This window comes from Alexandromys fortis, unplaced genomic scaffold, assembly GCF_014885135.2.
Source record: "Alexandromys fortis isolate MF-2015 unplaced genomic scaffold, M_Fortis_MF-2015_v1.1 scaffold_0, whole genome shotgun sequence".
Classification (NCBI taxonomy): domain Eukaryota; kingdom Metazoa; phylum Chordata; class Mammalia; order Rodentia; family Cricetidae; genus Alexandromys; species Alexandromys fortis.
Genome location: NW_026067949.1, coordinates 23,035,146 through 23,054,332, shown reverse-complemented (window position 1 = coordinate 23,054,332; position 19,187 = coordinate 23,035,146). Strand labels below are relative to the sequence as shown.

Sequence of the window (19,187 nt, the reverse complement as noted above, 5' to 3'; positions counted from 1 at the left end):
AAGGCATGGTCTTAGCTGGGTCAAACATTTCTTAGCAACGCTGGGGGTGGTAGGGGGTGGGGTTCAGTTCACTTCCCTCCTCATGCTTGACTTCCCCTCAATTCAGAGCAGGCTCGATTCATCCAGTGAGGTTCTGTCCTCCGTTCTGTGGACAAAGCATCAAGGACATATCATTTGCCGTGGGAAAAGTGTCAGCGTGATTACAGTACAACAGGTGGCGTGTCCTACGTGGCCCGTTCACCCCTGTAACCCAAGAAACGAGGCAGGCAGCGTCGCCTCCCAGGGTACCAGGAACTCTTATAAAACGCATTTGACCTTGATGGAAATTCACTGTGGTGAGCTGATTGGACGGCGTCAGGGTGTTTGCTACGGACCGTTTTCCTGTTGAAGATTGTACAGATGAAAACCACACTGGGGAAAGCAGGAGGGTGGCGGTGGAGAGATGGGGAGACGGGGGAGAGAATGCGTGCACCCGCTCTTGCGCCCTCTAAGTCCTCACTTATGCATGTGTGTAGCGTGTGGGGTGACTGTGGTTGAGTAAGGAGCAGATGTGAAAGCGCACACTGCCCCTGGAGAGGAAGCACTAAACGACAGGAAAAAAATGTCACCGTATCTACGGAGTTTCATTTGATTCTTATGTGAGCATGAATTGAATCTTTTAAAAATCTTTTGAATACTTTTTTATTTTTAATTGCATGTATATGTGTGCTTGAGCCTGTGCGTGGGGTGCCCAGAGAGGCCAGAAGAGGGCGCTAGATCCCCCTTGGAGCTGGAGTTACAGGTGGTTGTGAGCTGTCTGTCTAATATGGTTGCTGGGAATAGAACTAGGGTTCTCTGTAGGAGCAGAAGGCGCTGTGCTCTTAACACTGGAGTCACCTGTCTAGTTTCCACTGAGTCTTAAGAAAAGCCAACCTTTTAATAGTGTGCTAAATGGCACTGGAGATGTGTTCTTCCTACGTTCATGGAAGGCATGGATGAGTCCAGCTCCTCCACCAGAACAGGTGTACTATTTCAAGGATTCTGAGTCTAACCGCCCAGAATCTTCTGTCGGAGAAATGTTTGATGTGGTGGCCACTAGTTTTATTGCCACAGTATAGATAGCATGAGCTACCAAATAGTTTATATTTTCCCTGGTACTACCAGGTACTGGGTAGGTCGCCAACAGGAAATGAGGCTTGAACCAGGAAGTCTCAAATGTGTTATTTAGTTCATCAAAATTTCTTAAGTTTACCCAAGCTCTGGGGCCCCAGCAGGAATGTGCCACGACTTTTGGACTGTAGGGTAGAGCCAGTGTGGGGTGCTAGGTGGTCCCCAGATATAGGTTTCATATTCTGATTCATATCAACCTCTTTTTTATTTTTTTTTAATTTTCAAGACTGTGTTTCTCTGTAGTTTTGTTTTTTTTTTTGTTTGTTTGTTTTTTGTTTTGTTTTTGAGACAGGGTTTCTCTGTAATTTTGGAGCCTGCCCTGGAACTCGCGCTGCAGACCAGGCTGGCTTCGAACTCACGGATATCCACCTGTCTCTGCCTCCCGAGTGCTGGGATTAAAAGCGTGCACCACCACTGCCCGGCTCCTGTCAGCCTCTTATTGGGTGCTTGTAATTGTAATCCTACCACAGCCCTGGACACGTCTGCAATCGGCTGTAATGGAAACACAGTGTGTCTGGGAACAACCAGGCGAAGCCATCTAGCAGGGTGGCATTCTTAGGTCCCTCCCGGGTCTGTAGGGAAGCCCCTCCTTGCTGTCTTCATACAGACCTGAAAACTCAAGCAAATGGTGTCATCTTGTCAATATGCAAGATTCCTGTGCTCCAATATCAGCTTCACTTTCCTGTGTGCTTCCCTCCTCTTTTTTTTTTTTAAGTCAATTTGATTTTTGTTTGTTTGTTTTTTATTTTTGTAGTGGTGGTGGTTTGAAGTCGTTACTCCCTTAATCTTGGTGTTACAGTCCCCACTTTTAATGTATCCATTATTTGGTATTATTGGATGTATTGAAGTATGAAATAGTACCACAGAGTGGAAGAGGACTTAATCTGAGATTGAAGTTATAATAAATTTACACCCTGTACTATAATGAAATCTGTGGGGGTTTTTTTAGTACAATGTTGTACAGATGGGTGAACCTAGGGCTTTGTGAATGCTAGGTAATTGACCCCTCTTGTCTCCATTCCCAGGCCTTGAAACAGTGGTGCTCTGTAGCTCTGACTGTATTGGAATCCACTACATAGGCCAGGCTGGCCTCACTCCCAGAGATCCACCTGCCTCTGCTGGAATTAAAGGTGTGCATCACCATGCCTGGCTGTTTGCTTGCTTTTGAAATGGAGTTTAGTTGTATTACCTAGGCAGGCTCTGAACTCCAGTTTTCCTGTGTCAGCCTCCCAAGGAGCTAGAGAACAAAGTCTTATCACAAGCCCAGCATCACACTGAGTGTTTACTGTACCCGGGCTTGCTGGCTTGCATCACTAAAAGGAAGTCCAGGATTTTTGGTGGTCCCAGAATCTTCATCAATTTTAGGAACTTGTATCCTGGGATGTGATTTAAAAGAATGCTCACTTTTCAATTTTGTGGCCCCAACCCATTATACATTACCAGACTAAACAAAGCTAGTTTCGAGTTTGGAGGGAAAAGCTCTTGACTTTGATTTGTACATTCTAGAATTTCTTGTATAAATTAGTAAGTACTTACATTTCTTATGCAAAGTGGAGCCTTATTTTTCTTTTTTTTTTAACTAACTTTATTACATTTTATTTGTTTAATGCGCGCGCGCACGCGTGTGTGTGTGTGTGTGTGTGTGTGTGTGTGTATGCATGCACGTGTGTGTGCTCTCAAACTGCGAGCCAGCAATAACCTTTCCTCCCTTACGTTGGCTTCTTGTCACATGTTATTTGATCACAGTGACCAGAAAAATAAACCAGTACACCAACTGGGCTTGTGTACATGCTCACGTAGGTCAAATGAGAACTCGAAGCTCTGTCTCCGGCTGCTAGCCCTGCCTTGGTTTGTGGGTAAGCAGGGTTACAGTGCCAGCATGCCAGACGGTTTTGTTCCTTCATCTTGTCTGTTCCCAGAACATGCTTTCTTGCTTGCGTGACACTGTACACATTGATGGTGTCTGTGTTTTCCAGGCATGGGAAGAGGACTGGGGACCCGGAGGTGGGGAGGTGGCAAGTGTAAGCTGCCTCTCGAGGGCCCTCTCTGTGTGGATGCTATTGAACCTTCTCATCCCGTGCCGCAGGCTCCACCTTGGTCCTTGTCCTGTCATGGCGCTGCTGGCTCTGCGAGTGTGCACAGCTGAGCCTTGTCTCTCCTGAGAAATTGTCGTTTCTTATTCTCACCTGGAGGGTGGGGGGAGCCCGTTTATGACTATCTCATTCCTGCAATGAGCAGAATACTGGAGAAATCCACCCAGGAAAAGACCAATGTCAACGAGATTGCCTCACTAATGAAGTCCTTGTAGCTGGGGGAGGTGGCGGCTCGCGACTGTAATCCTAGTCCTTGGTAGGTAGGTGGATTTAGGAAGAGAATCAGGAATCCAAGGCCAGCCAGAGAGCTACCTGAGAGCTTGTCTCAAGAACTAAACCCAACGTCAAAACACCCAACCTTCAGCAGCTACCATTCCGATCTGTCCGGCAACATAATTAGTGAGGAGAGTTTGCATTTCCTACTCAGATTAAGTTTGTGCTGAGGGTCACTTCCTATGGCTGTAACCTGGTGACCCGTGAAGGGGGGTCACTTCCTCTAGGGTGCCATCTATCATGGCTTCCATCTCTCCTCATCAGCGGTCACATTTGCTGTCTCCAGGCTGCCGAACACTTGGCGCTGTGTGGGACTCCGTTATGTGCCCTCAGCCCCCAGCTCAGAGTGGCAACTCTAGCATTGTTTGGGGGGCTTCTGTGGTCTTTGTTGGGCAGCTCTGACGTCTGAGGTTTGCCCAAGATAACCGAGTAGCATGGAGGAGGGTTAGGTTTTGGACTCAGTGCCTACCATCCTCCAAAGCCTGTTCTTTCTATGTCTTGGTCATGCGTTTGCTGTGTGTGGTCAGTCTCTTAGGAATATTGGAGAGCAGCATTGATGGGGAGATTAGGAGGCTGGAGAAGGACAGGAAGGAAAGATGAGGAAGGGGACTTCTGGCTGAGGCGCAAACGAGAGGCCAGTTACCACAGAAGTGCCCCGACTCTGGGCTCCCTTTCCCACCGGTCCCCACTGTCGGTGAATGCACAGGGACACCATGGGGGCTGGAGGGACAGGTCACACTGGGCTGCTGAGCAAACACAGACCAGAGAAAGCCTTTGGTTGTACTTCTATTCACTGTGAGCATGACTGAGCTGGGACCCTTAGCCATTCACCCAGACAAAAATAGAGTCAAAGCAGAGGCTTCTCCGATGTTCTTCTGCATGGTGTTTACTTATGAGTCTGAAATGAGACTGGGGGAGAATATCTAACCTGAGCCTCACAGCTTAGAAAGCAGCGTGCCTGAATTTCATGGTGCCTGAATGGTGGAGCAAAGGCATCATGGTCACACCTTTGAGAGCCTCCTTTTGAGGATGGGTGGTCAGTGGGCACACTTTGAAAGCCTCCCTTTTGAGGGCAGGCGGTCGGTGGCTACTCGGCCAGTTTTCTCGCCTTGAACAACTTGATTGTACAGCTTTCTAAAGTAACAACTTTCTCAGGACGCAGTGCACCTATTTAATGTGGCAGCCCAGGGGGCTTTCATGCAATGCATCTATTTAACGCGGCTGCTGAGGTGGGAGGGTGCTTTCGTGCAATGCTCGTATTTAGCGCAGCTGCTGGGGGGGGTGTGACTTTCTCACAATGCACCTATTTAGCAGCCCAGGGGACTTTTGTGTGCTCTCACAGCTGTGACATCACCAGTGCAGGTCTTTCAGGACCTGGTCTTCATCATGAAAATCCCATCTCCGTTACTAGCCGCTTCGGCTCTCTTGACAACCTACCTTCGGTCTCATAAACATGGATGCTTTACAATAAGGAGTTGTACCATGAGGTCCTGTCACTTCGCATACTATTTTCTTCCTTCCTTCCTTCCTTCCTTCCTTCCTTCCTTCCTTCCTTCCTTCCTTCCTTCCTTCCTTTCTTTCTTTTTCTCTTCTTCTTCTTCTTCTTCTTCTTCTTCTTCTTCTTCTTCTTCTTCTTCTTCTTCTTCTTCTTCTTCTTCTTCTCCTCCTCCTCCTCCTCCTCCTCCTCCTCCTCCTCCTCCTCCTTCTCCTCCTTCTCCTTATTCTTTTTGTTTTTGAAGAAAGTGCTTCTCTGTTTAACAGTCCTGGCTGTCCTGGAACTCACAGAGATCTACCTGTCTCTGCCTCCTGAGTGCTGGGATTAAAGGCGTGCGCCACCACTGCCTGACTCTGGAACAGAATTTTCAAGATCCATCTATATTATAGCATGTGTCACTACTTCATTACTTTTTATTGCAAAGGAGTATTCTATAATTTGTTGGGTACATTTGAGTTTTTTTTTTTGTCTGCCCCCCCTGCTTTTTAGCTATTGTAATGCTACTATGACTTTGCAGGTTTTGTGATTGCTTGTGTGTGTGTTCTCACACTGTGTGGGTTCGTGTGTGTGAGTGTGGATGCATGAATAGGCAAAGACAACATTGGTGTCTTCCTCTTACTCCTCTCACTCTCTACATTATTTGGAGAGCCTGTCAGTGAACTTGGAGTTTCCCATTTCTGCTTGACTGGCTAGAAAGGGAAAACCCCCACCCTCACAATCAGACTGCCTCAGCCTCCCCTCTCCCCTGCTGCTGGGATTGCCGGTGTAGGCACTGTGTCTGGCTTTTTTTAGGCTGCAGAGGATCCAGACTCAGGACTTCATGCTTACACAAGCCCTTTATTCACTGGACTGTCTCCCCAAGCCCTGTTTTTTAGATTTTTGTGACATTATGGCTCTTTTTTCTCTGCTGGGCACACATCTATAATGGGATTTCTAGATAGTGTGGTAAATGTCTTTTCAGCATTCGAAGAAGCCATCAGCAATTTGCATGACTGCATCTGACAGCTCCAGCTGCAGTGTGTGCACGGCTGTGCATCTGACAGCTCCAGCTGCAGTGTGTGCACAGCTGTGCATCTGACAGCTCCAGCTGCAGTGTGTGCACAGATGTGCATCTGACAGCTCCAGCTATAGCGTCTGCACAACTGTGCATGTGACAGCTCCAGTTGCAGTGTGTGCACGGCTGTGCATCTGACAGCTCCAGCTTTAGTGTCTGCACATCTGTGCATGTGACAGCTCCAGCTGCAGTGTGTGCACGGCTGTGCATCTGACAGTTCCAGTGGCAGTGTATGAAGGTTTTGATTTCTTGTCTTGGTCAACATAGGTTGTTTTTATCTTTTAATGATAGCCATTCTGGTGGATATAGACTAAATCTCATTGTGATCTTAATTTGCATTTCCCTGAATGACTTAAGCAGCCACGTGTGCTTTTTGGCTATGGATGGATCTTTGGAGAAAAGTCCATGTGGTTTCTTTACCTATATTTAAATTAGTTTGTCTTTTTGTTATTAATTTATAGTAGCTCTTTACATATTACAGATAAGCTATTATCAGAAATATGCTTTGCAAATGTTTTCTCCTATTTTATAGCCTGTCTTTTTAATTAGTTACTTGGGTTTTTTTTGTTTCACCTGTTTTGTTTTTGCCTTCAACACAAGGCCTTAGATTAGTGCTGTACTACTGAGCTACAACCCCAGCCCACATATGTATATATTTTTATATGTATATATTTATGGGGGTGTGGGATTCATGTCACCTCACTTGTTTGGAGGTCGGAGGACAACTTTCAGGAGCTGATTCTCCCCTTAAGTCTTCGTGCTATTACAATTTCTTACTTTAGACTGTTCATTGAGTGTGTGCACATGCAGTTGGGGGTGGTGTGGGGTTGGTTTTGTGTCCTACACAGAGCCTGAGCACACTGGTTTTCTCCCTGTGTCGGGCACATCATCTATCTGTAGTTTTACTTCTGCGTTTCCTCTGGATAGAACCTGTGTTTCTTTTCTTTGCCTAATTGCCTTGGTTGGGGCATCCAGTACAGTGTGGAATGAAATGCATTTTTCTCATCTTGGTCCTGATCTTGGGGAGGTGGGGTGAGTCTTTTACAATGAAACTGTGGGTTGTAAGATTTTATTTTGTTTTTAATCAGATGGCAGAAGTTTCTTCTGTTGTAGTTTACTGATTGTTTGAGTTATGAAAGGTTGTTGATTGTATCATGTTTCTCCATGTCTGGTTAGATAATACTGTAGTTCTATCTTTGCTAATATTGTGTGTTTTCGTTAGGTGATGTTTTTCATCTGGTAAACCCATGGGATAAATCATGCCTGGTCATGGTGCATAATACTTTTTAAAAAATTGGTTTGTGAGTGAGTGTGTGTGTGTGTGTGTGTGTGTGTGTGTGTAAGTCAGAGAGGACAAGCTAAAGAGCTTAAGATGTTAGTTTTTTCCTTCCAGCATATGGGCTCTGGGAACAAACACAGGGTGCCAGGCCTTTTGCCCATTCAGCCGCCATGCCAGCCCTCTTTGTTGGGTTGATGGTCTCACGTAGCTTAAGCTGGCCCTGAACTCTTGATCTGCCTGCCTTGTATGAGTTACTTTTCACTGTAATGATATTGAAACCAAAGGCAACTTAAGGAAGAGTTTATTTTGATTTACGGTTCTAGAGGGAGAGTGCATGATTGCAGGGCGGCCAGCAGCAGGCAGCCGGAGCGGGACCCTGGCTAATCCCAGGTGTCTGGAGATGCCAGAGGAGGGCAGAGATCTCCCGGAGCTGAAATTGCAGGGGGCTTGTGAGCTGCTTGATATGGGTGCTGGGAGCCGGAACTTGAGTCTTCCAGAAGAGCATCAAGTGATCCCACCTGCTGAGCCGTCTCTCAGAACATCTCCAGATGTTCTAGGTTCTTAATTTCAGGTTATCGAACTAACTGGCATACACTAGTAGGCCGAGTTTTCTCTCTTGTCATTTTAGCTATAGGTCTGTCAATGTTGTTATTTCAAAACTAAAACTAAAACTAAAAAAAAAAACAACACTAACTTTTGAATTTCGTTAATTTCATTTTTTTTCCCATCTTTGTGTTTTTTAGTTGTTTGACAATTTTGTGTGAGTCTTGACCGGATTCACGACTCGTCCCCCTCCCAACTCCTCTCAGATCCTCCCCTCCTTCGCTACCCACCCAACCTTGTGCCACCTTTTTTTCTTGTTTCCTACCCATCAAGTTCTGTCTGTGCTGTGCTATATTTAATGGACACGTGGCCTTCACCTGGAGCTTGACTTTTGGGGTTGATAAGGTCTTACTGGGTACCCTTGGTTGGCCTGGTACTTGCTGTTATGCCCAGGGTGCCCTTTAACTCCCAAAAGTCCTTGCCTTCACCTCCAGAGTGCTGGAATTACAGGCATGTGCCTCAGAGCCGAGCTTTTTTTTTTTTTTTTTTTGCTTTTCTAACCACCTTTACTTCCACTTTGATCTTTACTGTTTTCTTCCAGGTGAGGCTCATGATCTGCTTGCCTTTCTGTTTTCTGAAAGCAGCAGGTTAGATCGTTACCGACCCCTTTGCTGTCTCCACTCCCCATTGCAGGAGTCTGGGTATGAACGACTGTTGCTAATGCTAAGTGGGAGCCTGCAGACTTCCCCGTTCAGACTGTGTCAGAGAACAAGCGGCACACAGAGGACTTGGCCCCATTGTCCTCTCACTCCGCTGTGATGGAGTCCATGCGGCTTAGTGGTTCTAGGACCAAAGCCTATGTTCTGGGGTCCTGTTGACTGGGTGAGAGTTCTCTGTCTGCCACCTACAACTGGGAGACATTGAGCAACGCTTCTAACTCCTTCCGTGTGCTCTATTTATAGAATAGGACAATCACTACCATTGTGGGGGTTAGACATTAAGCCCAAAGTTGGCAGCGGCTAAATGTCTACTGTTGCCTAGCTGCCCCTAACTTAATGGCACCGCACTAACACGAGCCAATGATGAGCTGACATCACAGGTAGCTACCGAGTCTGGAGTTGTGATTCCATTGGCTGCTTCATCTCGGCCACCGCCCACGTTGTTCCTTTACTGCCGGGCTGAAACGCTGAGACGCTAAGCCACAGCCGCTCTTGCTTGTCCAATCACCCATCCAGGGTGAAACAGCCATGAACAGCAGCAGGAAATGGATTTTCCTAAACAAATCTGAAACAAGCTGAGGGGCAGGGTCCATAAATTATGAAAATGGTACTCACTGAGAAAGAAATTCTAATTTAGGTCTCCAGTACTTGGCCTTCTCTGTATAAGGCTGGCCATGCCCCTCTGAACTCACCAGCTGACGCTGAAGCTCTGTTGTCTGAGAGTCCGCAGCTGGAGCTGCTCTGTGCTTTCGGGGAATGGCTTTATAATGCATACAGTTTCATTCTCATCCCGCAGCCAAACAGTGACCATGCTGTTACCACGAGAAAAATAGCGAAGGTATCTGGATTGTTCCTTATTCTGAAACCTTCAGATAAAATTAAAATGTACCTGGGTTTGGTGAACACACATGTGATCCTGCCACTCGGGGTGATGCAACAGGGGATTGGTGAGTTGAGGCCAGCCTGGGTTACATAGAGCATGCCCCGTTTCAAAAGCCCAGTCACAAGCCAAAGAATTCATTATTTTCAAGGTGAAAACCACCAGTTTCAGGAAGCCTGATACATGGATAAAGATGGGTTTCAATTTGGAGGGTTGGATTTCCTTTCTGAAAGACTAAATTCAGAATAAAAAGTGAGTGTACTGCACTCTGGCCCACCGCTCCAGCTGCCTGGATTCTCTCTCCTAGTAACAGGTACAGCTCCTACTGTATTCCCAGTGGCTGCCGCCTCACGTGTCCATGGAAACAGCGAGTATCTGAGTGTGGGCTAACTAAATGACATCTGCTTGGATGAACAGCGCAACCCGTGAGAAAGTTAATGCATGCTGTGATGATAGTTTCATGTTATGTGCTCGGTGTTATTGTTCCTGTTTTTGAGACAGGACCTCACACTTTAATTTTGATGTTCACTGTATAACCCAGGCTTGCTTCAAACTGGTAGCAATCCTCCTGCCTCCCTAAGTGCTGGGATTACAGGCAGGGTCACTAGGCCTGGCACACATTCTTAATTTGTGTAAGTAGTAACTCGTACATATTCTTTCCCACGTGTGTCTAAGGACTTGGTGACACACTCCAGTCCCCACTCCTGCTCTCCTTCCCTGCCGTGTCTTTCCTCCTGGCCTTGCACAGCCCATCTTAACTGTCTATCATGCTACTGATGACCTCATTCGCTGTTTCCCCATGACATTATAAGGTTCATAAGAGTGGGATTTTGGTGGTTTGCTCACTGCCATAGCCCCAGTACCTAGAATTATTTCTTCCAGTCAGACTGAAAGGACTCTGTGAATGGAGTTGTTATCAATCACTGTTTTACCCTTTAAAGAAGTCAATTTTTTTTTTTAAATCAATCTTAAGTTTGGAGATTTTTCGCTTGGTTGGTTTGTTTTGGTAAGATTTTGAGATTGAGTCTCGTGTAGCCCAGGGTGACTTTTACTCCCTTTGTAGCCCAGGATGGCCTTGAGCTCCTGATGCTCCTGTCTTCACCCTACAAGCACTTTAGACTCCAGGGATGTGCTACTGTGTTGGTTAGATTTTGTCCATTAGACACAAGCTTGAGTTACCTGAGAAGAGGGAACCTCAATGTAGGAATCGCCTCCATCAGATTGGCCTGCGAACATACATGTCTCTGGGGGCCTTTTCTTAATTAATGACTACATTAAGTTACTTTTTCTCTTGCTGTGAAGAGGCACCATGGCCAAGGCAACTTACAAAAAAGGGGGGGGGCGTTTAATTGGAGGCTTACAGTTTCAGCTGGTTATCAGTTCATTTCCACGATCATGGCAGAGAGTGTGGCTCCGCCACACAGGCAAGCATGGTGCCAGAAGAGTGGCTGAGAGCTGGCATCTAATCCACAGTATAAGGAGAGTGGAAAAGAGAGGAGATAGAGCTAACTGGGAGTGGTGCAGGCTTTTGAAACCTCACAATTCACCCCGAAGTGACCACTGTCTCCCAAGACCACACCTAATCCTCCCTAAACAGTTCCACCAACTGGGGATTCAAATCTATGAGCCTCTGGGGGCCAGTCTCATTCACACCACCTCAATGATGTGGGAAACCCAACCCAGCGTGGCTGGTGCCACTTCTGGGCTGGTGGTCCTGGCTTGTATAAGAAAGTAGGCTGAGCAAGTAAGCTCGGAGAGCATCCTGATGGAGGAAGGTCATTGGTTAAGTAATAAAGAAACTGCTTGGCCTCATGGGTTAAAACATAGGTGGTGGGAGTAAACAGAACAGAATGCTGGGAGGAAGATGAAGTGAGCTCGGACTGGATAGCTCTCCTCTCTGAGGCAGACTTGACAGCTCTGCTCTCTGGAGCAGAGACACCATGCTCCCCTCTCCTGGGCAGACACAATGAAGCTCCGACCCAGGATGGACGTAGGGTAGAATCTTCCTGGTAAGCGCACCTAGCGGTGCTACACAGATGATTAGAAATGGGCTAAATTAATATGTGAGAATTAGCCTAGAAGAGGCTAGATAGAAATGGGCCAAGCAGTGTTTAAAAGAATACAGCTTGTGTGTTGTTATTTCGGGGCATAAGCTAGCAGGCAGCCGGGGTGCTGGGGACGCAGCCCCGCCACTCCTATTACAACAGCATCTCAGTAAGTAGCATCCCTCCGTGGTCCCTGCTTCAGATCCCGCTTCCAGATTCTACTTGAGTTCTTGCCTCCAACCCCACCCTCACGTTTCCCTCAGTAATGGACTGTGATGCAGAAGTGTAAGCCAAACAAACCCTTCCCTCCCCAAGTTAGTTTTGGCTGTGGTGTTTATCACAGCATCAGAGAGCAAACTAGAACAGCTACCATGCCCGGCTTGGGTTTAAGTTTTCATAAATCCACGCAGTGCAATGAAATAGTTTAGAGAATGGTCTTTGGGACTAAAGCTCACCTCTGTGCTTTTGTTTGTTTGTTTGTTTGGTTGGTTAGTTAGTAGGTCGGTCGGTTTTTAACCTTGGTGTGTTGAGGCTCTAAACCAGGGTGTTGCTCATGCTAGGCCAGCACCATGCCACTGAACTAACCTCCTGACCCCCATTTTTAAATTTGAAGCTGAAATACCTCAAGGCTTTATCCCAGCATATACTGCATTCTATGCTGAGCTGTGCTTTAGTTCAGTGTTTAACTTCGAGAAGAATACTATGGGGCCTTTGTTCATTCCGGTCCGTGGGAACTTCTGGATATTTCTTCTCCTTTCCTACGGGTTATAATTAGCTTCGTGACTGACTGCTGCTAGTGCTATTAACACAGCTTTGTGGCTTCAGTGCCAATGTTTGGCGCAGGGTACCACTTCAATGCTGTGAGTGTATGTACACACACACCAGTGTGTGTGTGCGTGCGTGCACATGAACAATTTCGTCCTCTTATACTTTAGTCATGCATTAATATAGACAGTAACTTCAGTAAGGTTTTTGGAAATCAAAGTAATACCAAATGGACTGATGAGGTAGGTGGCCTAGCGGCTAAAGGTTCGGGCCACCAAGCTTGATGTCCTGAGACCCCTGGGAACCTCAGGGTGGAAGACGAGACCCAACTTCTGCAAGTTATCCCTGATCTCCACACATATGCTCCCCTACCGAAAATAATTAAATATTGCCAAATGTCTTTCTAGAAACAGTATATTAGCGTTATATGTAAAAGCAAATACCTACTGGCAAGGTCTTTACATTGGTCCTCTTTTAACCTAACCCATAGATGAATTAAAATTTAAAAATCATTCTATCTTTGTAGGGTTTGATTTGGCCTAATCAGATACTCCCTGTATTTCAAACAGTCCTTGAAGGGCTGGGAATTACAGAAAGCCCCGTGTTCAGTCCTCAGCAACTGGATGTGGTGGCACACACCTATGTCCTAGCTCTTGGAGGACAGAGAGAGAGCACACAACTATGTCCTAGTGCTTGGAAGACAGAGAGAGGGGCATCAGGAGTTCACGGTCATCTTCAGCCACACAGACAGTCTGGAGACAGCTTTAGATATATTAAACCCAGTCTCAGAGAAACAACAAAGGCTAAAGTGCTTGCCACCAAGCCTGCCGACCCAAGTTCAAGTCCCGGGATCCACGTAAATGTCACAGAGAGAATAAGCTCAATAAATTTGTCTCCTCACACCCCACCACCACCACACGACTCATACATGTTCACCCCATAATAAATTTTAAAAAGCCAGAAACAAATAAAAATAACCCGAGTAATTTTATAACATGTCTCTGCCTCCCCTCCCCAGACTAGGCTCAGTTTTGTTTCTTTCCTCTCCACAATCAAGTCCATCTACCCTAGGGCTTCAGCATGCGCTTGTATGGTTCCCTCCTATTTAGACTCTAAAGCCAAAGTGCTTTATGATGGCTGAGGGCCATTTCTTCAGACAGGGCCTAACTGCTTGCTGCAAGCCATTTGGATCCGGACTGGCTCACAATACCATGGCCTCTGAGAGACCCTTGCATGTTTTTAATGCATTTTCTCTCCTGGAGGGCTGCATGGAGCAGGAGAACAATGCTCACAAGAATGAGAGAGCTAACTTCTGCTTTTTTCTGTGTTTTTCCCCCCTATATTGTTTGAGTTTATTAAAGCCACTTTGTTCAGAGTCAGAGCACGAGGATTTGGCTTATTTCGTGTTGAAGGCAGACTATAATTGGCCTCATAATTGCTGCTTTTAAGTATTCTGTGAGAACCACTTGGTCCTACTGCCTAACTAGCTCTTTTATTTCTGAAAACCAGCGCCCTGCACATGCTGAGAAAGCGCTCCAGGTTGACTCAGGCCCCGCCCTACCTTCAAACTTGCCATCCTTAACATTTCCCAAAGTTTTGTATTTTAGAGTTAATGTTTATTTTAATGTGCTTACTCATAAATATGCACATTCTCACTTTTTAAAAACCTCTCCAAACATGAAATACAATCTAATGTTCCAAACAACCTGTAAGCACAGGACTTTTTCTTACATGGTATACTATTTTTTAAAGATGTATTTATTTTCATTTATGTTTAAATGTGTTTTGCGGTGTATATCTTTCATAGCATGTGCATGCAATGCTCACAGGAGCCAGAAGGGGGCATCAGATCCTCTGGAGCTGGAGGTAGGGTTGTAAGCCTTATGGATGCTGAAAATTCAGCCCTGGTCTTCTACATGGACAACAAGTGCCCTTAACTGCTAAGCCATCTGTCTGACCCCAAGGTGCTCTTACATAAAAGCAAATTCTGAGTCTAAGTCTCAGTGAGTAAACGTGCCTGCCGCCAAGCCTGCTAACCTGAGTTTAAATCCTGGGACCCACATGGTAGAAGGAAATAGTTGACTCCTATGAGTTGCCCTCTGGCCTCCGCATGCCCACTGAGGCACACGAGACACCCTAAATAAATAAGTGTTAAGAAAAAAAGAAATCAAATTTCTCAGTCCTATTTGTTGTTAAAAATTTTGTTTAAAATATATTTTTTTTAAAATACTGATTTACTAACTAAGGAACCTTTGGTTTTCCATTTTGGTTAGCCTAGAAATTTGGTTTCATGTAATAATAGTTGACATTTTGTAATCTTAGATTTGTTTTGAATTTTGACTATTTTTATTTATTTATTCGTAATATTTTCATTGACTATTTGGTAATTTCACACTATGTACCCCAATCGTTCTCACTTCTCAGTCCTCCCAGGCCTGCCCCCCACCCTTGTGACCTCCCCCGCTAAACAAAAATGAAAAAACCAAACAAACAAAAAAACCGTGAGTCCACTTTGTGCTCCCGTGTCCTCACCCGAGCATGAGGATTTTGACCTTTTATTAAGTCACTAATCTTTCTCAGTATTGATCACTTTATATAGGAGCAATAAAATTTCCTTCTATAAAATAGGGATAGAAGAATAAACTGAACACAGACTTGTCCCCCTGGACTTTTGATCTCTGACACTGTCCACTTCAAAACTGTCATAAATTCAGTGAACTGGACAAAGACACAGTAACCTCTAAGGGAAAACCTACAGTCACAACTTAGACTGGTATTTTAGGATGTGACCTCCTGACCTCCAGCTGGCCTTGACTCCTGACCCCGCCACCACCTCCCCTGTGCTGGCCTTGCTGAGGGAGCCTCCCCGAACCCAGCTTCCCTGCTCACATCTGGGGACTCAACCCAGGGCCCTGAGCGTGAGGCGCTCATGTACAGGGCCACTGCTCTGTGCCCAAAGGCTGCATTAGGAAGAGAGACGGGTTTTCATTTCTTTATTGGAGCTCATCCTCATCCACCTTTGGAGATGCTGGGTGTCACATGGGTGCCAGGAGCCCTCAGTTTCTCCTCTCCCTCCTCCTCTGACGTCCTAACTCCACTGGCAGAGGGAGTTGGGATTTTTGCAGTTCCCTCTCTTGGCCCCTCTAGACGGAGGGGCACATTTTAACAGCCTCTGTTTCTCTGTGTCCCTGCTACTTGTCTCAGTGGTCACTCTATTTCAGCTTCAAATTAATAACAAAATAAAATGAGGGTTTAGTTCACGTGGGATTTTTGCTTCTTTTTCTATCACGTTTATAAATATGATTTTTGGTAATGATTGGCTGAGATAAAATGCCCAGTAACCCAGGTTATCTACCTGAGATAAGATAAAGGTGGGGTGGAGGGAAAACAATGTTTGCTAAAAATACAGCATTTCCCAGAAGCCTCTCCTTTCTCTAAAGACTTTGAGGCAGCCTTGCTTGATAAAGCGGACTGGCCTTGAATGTTGAGCCTCTTACGTCAGCCTCCCAAGTTCTGGGATTCGAACTGTGTGTTACCTTGTCCGTCCAGTGTCCCAGAGACAGTGTCTGCTCACTTAAACGTATTTATTTATTTAATCCCCACAGCGCCCCGTGTGAGGTAGGAATTACTGTCTCTTATTTATATGAAGTGGAGCAAGGGCACAGGCACACACACGATTCTCCAAAGGGTGACTGGAAAGAAAATCATTGATTTCCTTTTAGTCGTGATTGGAGCTTGGGTGAAATCTTTCAATTAAATTTATTTTCTATGAAATGCCAGTGCTTCTGTCGCCTGGGACTTTCCCCAATTTCCTCTTGGTCAGAGTAGGTTTCGCACTAATTTTCATATGGTTATTAAGCATTTCCACTTGACAGCTGTGACCCCTCCCCGCCTTCTGAGCCCCGCCTTCAAACTCACTCCAAGTGTCCTTAGCAAATGACTCCCAAAGCCCAAACCCATTGGCCAGTGAAGAACCAGGAACCAGGTAGAGCAGAGTCACGTTGCTCCTGGAGTTAGGGACAAAGGTTACTGAAGCCTGGCTGTGGCTACAATGAGCCTGTGCATCCAGATTTCAAGACTGGAAAGGTAGGGAAACCTTATTTATTTTCACTGAGGTATGAAGAAGGTGGTTGTGGTCACGTAAGGCGATTTATTATTAGGTTTACCAAACAATCTGTTTGGGCTTTGTTTTAATTAACGGTGGTATATACACCTTAAGTTCTTAAGAATCTTAAACACCACCTCATTTGCCTTACTGTTGGTAAGACTCCAGCTTTCTAGTTATGGGTGGGATTTGAAAAACATTCTTTAGTTTTACAGCTTTTTTTTTTTTTAACTTCATATACTTGATAAAAATCTAGGTCTTCACAAATATATATTTATAGTTGGCAATTTAAACCATATAGTACAAGCAATAATTTGTCTCAGTCTTTAGGGAAGAAAATACGATAACTAAACATAAATTAGGAGTTAGCATTAGGATAATATATAAAACTGTACCAGTGATATTTCCTCTTGTTGGAGTCACTTTTTTCAAACTGTCAGTTAAGTTTAAGAAATGAAATTATTTAACTGTAGATGCTATGCTTTTTTTACTTTAATTTTTTCTATACTTTATGTGGTCCTTTCTAATATTAATCACAACTAGAAAGGCAGAATTCTTTTTCACCTTTCTACCTAAAAATGAAGTAATTTGGATAGCACTTAAAGTGAAAGCTAACCATCAAGAAGGACATCTTTCTGGTCGTAATGAGCCCTTCTCCACCGTCATGGGAAGAAGCGCTTCACTGCGATCAGTCAGGAGGGGCACAGAGTGCCCGCAAGTCCACTCATCAGCCCTTAGTGTCAGCCTTATTCATGGCTACTATATTGTCAGTGTCAAAGGTAAACTTGTCTGTAATATTTGTAACTGGTTTTCCACGACTACTTTGTCCGGAAAGTGGCTCAAAATGGGTTTGTATTTCGTAACCTGATAGTGCATTCATCTAAAATAGGCCGAGGCATTGTGCCGTTCAGTAAGAACATTACATTACAAAGCATTTAGTATGTGTTATTTTGTCTAATAATTTGTAAAGAGAATACTAGTGTGTTTATCACTGGATATTAAAGGTGTGTGTGTGTGTGTGTGTGTGTGTGTGTGTGTGTGTGTGTGTTCATGCCATGGTGCCCTGTGTACATCAGAGGACAGCTTCAATGGCGTTGGTTCTCTCCTGCCTCTACTTGGGCTCTGGAGACCAGATGTCAGGGTTGTGAAGCAAGTGCTCTACGAAAGGAGCCTTCTTTCTGGCCCCAGATTCCCCTTTTCTTGGTTCAATGTATTTATTTAAAGAGGTTTTCATTATAAAATATCCTACTTTTTACAAGGTTCGCTCGAAATGCCGTGTTTTTTTGAAGCTCCTCTCCACGGTGCCTTCGGTGACTAGGCTGTGTTCTCACCGATCTTTCAGGGATCAGGCCTGGGGGCAGGGCCAGCAACAGTTACAATGTTAACTATTTACCTGGCTTTGCGAATACTTGGTAACCATCCTCTCGCTGTTTCTCAACCACAAGCTGAGGTCCGAAGGTTCAGATGAACCTCTCAGATCAGAGGTCAGACACAGATTGCTGCAGTTTGGAGCTGAATTCTGCCAATACGACAGAATTTCACAGCTATGGATTGCTCGCTTCCAGTCCTGCACACGGGCCGGGCTGGGCAGTTAACAGTGTAATCTGTACGAGTCAGCCTTTGGCCCCCACGTTTAATAAGTAACTAGCTGGTGCCTTAGGTTTCTCTGGTACAAGGTGCACGTTATAAAAAGGGTCAGATGTCAACGTGCAAAGATGAAGGAGGTGGGAGGTGACACTCTCACCACCTACGAGCTGTACGTAGAGATCCACTAGTCTGTTTAATTTCTATTTCTGTGCTGTAAATGTAACATGTTCATTTTCTCGGTCTTCAAAAAATGGGTCCTTTTGTAAAACATTAACAAGTAAGAGATGTCTGATTAGGGACTATTAGCCAAGAAGTAAAAAGGGAAGTTGTGGACACCGACCACTTAATTATTTCATGGGATCTTTTTTTCTCAACGTATTTCCAAAGTGTGATGGCATTTTAAGAATTTAGGGAATAAAGCCAGGTGATGTGGTGCATATCTTTAATCCCAGCACTTGGGAGGCAGAGGCAGGGAGATTTCTGTGAGTTCGAGGCCAGTCTGGTCTACAAGAGCTAGTTCTAGGACAGCTAGGACTGTTACACAGAGAAACCCTGTCTCAGGGAACAAAAAAAAAAAAAAAAAAAAAAAAAAAAGAATTTAGGGAACAAGAGGTGTAATTCCAGCACTCCGAAAACTGAGGCAAGATTGCCAAGATTTGGGTCAACCTGGGCTACAGGGTGAGGCCCACCTTTACAAAAAGAGAAATGGATTATCTTGCCTTGGTCTTTTAGAGGTTAGAGTTCATGATTGACGGGCCCTGTTGATTTGGGCCTGTAACAAGGACACATGGCACGGTGGATCCAAGCTGCTTCCCTCATAACCAGGAAGTATAAAGATAGGGCCTAGGACCCCACCATCTCTGTCAGGGCACTCTCAAGCAGTGGTCCAAGATTCCCCATGAGGTCCTACCTCTTCCTAACCACCCCCCAATCCTCTCACGTGTGAGCCTTTGGGGAAACACTGATGTTCCCTCCGTGTTTGAATCTCAGTGTTGCCTAGTCTTTGGTCAGCCTCTCTGTGCTGATTCTCTGCCTCCCCAAAGAGTAGGAGCATAGTTCTTGCTTCCTTATTGTAGCAGCAAGTAAGATGATGTCGCACAAGGGATGCTTAACACAATGCCTGATGTACAATGAGGATTCAAGGACTGAGCTGCTGCTGTGGCATTGGCTCCTAGCTGCTGTGGCATTGGCTCCTAGCTG

General features: G+C 45.3%; 1 protein-coding gene across 8 annotated transcripts in view; it reads left to right on the top strand.

Moving 5' to 3' along the window:
* The window catches only part of Rbm47 (RNA binding motif protein 47), a 136,847-nt gene that overhangs the window by 83,198 nt on the left and 34,462 nt on the right, over positions 1–19,187 (top strand). The window contains exon 1 of one of the 8 annotated variants that reach the window (XM_050149881.1): positions 16,251–16,381. The exons of the other annotated variants lie outside the window; for them this stretch is intronic. The gene's annotated coding sequence lies outside the window, so the exon portion shown is untranslated. Of the gene's footprint in view, positions 1–16,250; positions 16,382–19,187 lie in introns of those variants that run through there. 8 annotated transcript variants of the gene reach the window in all.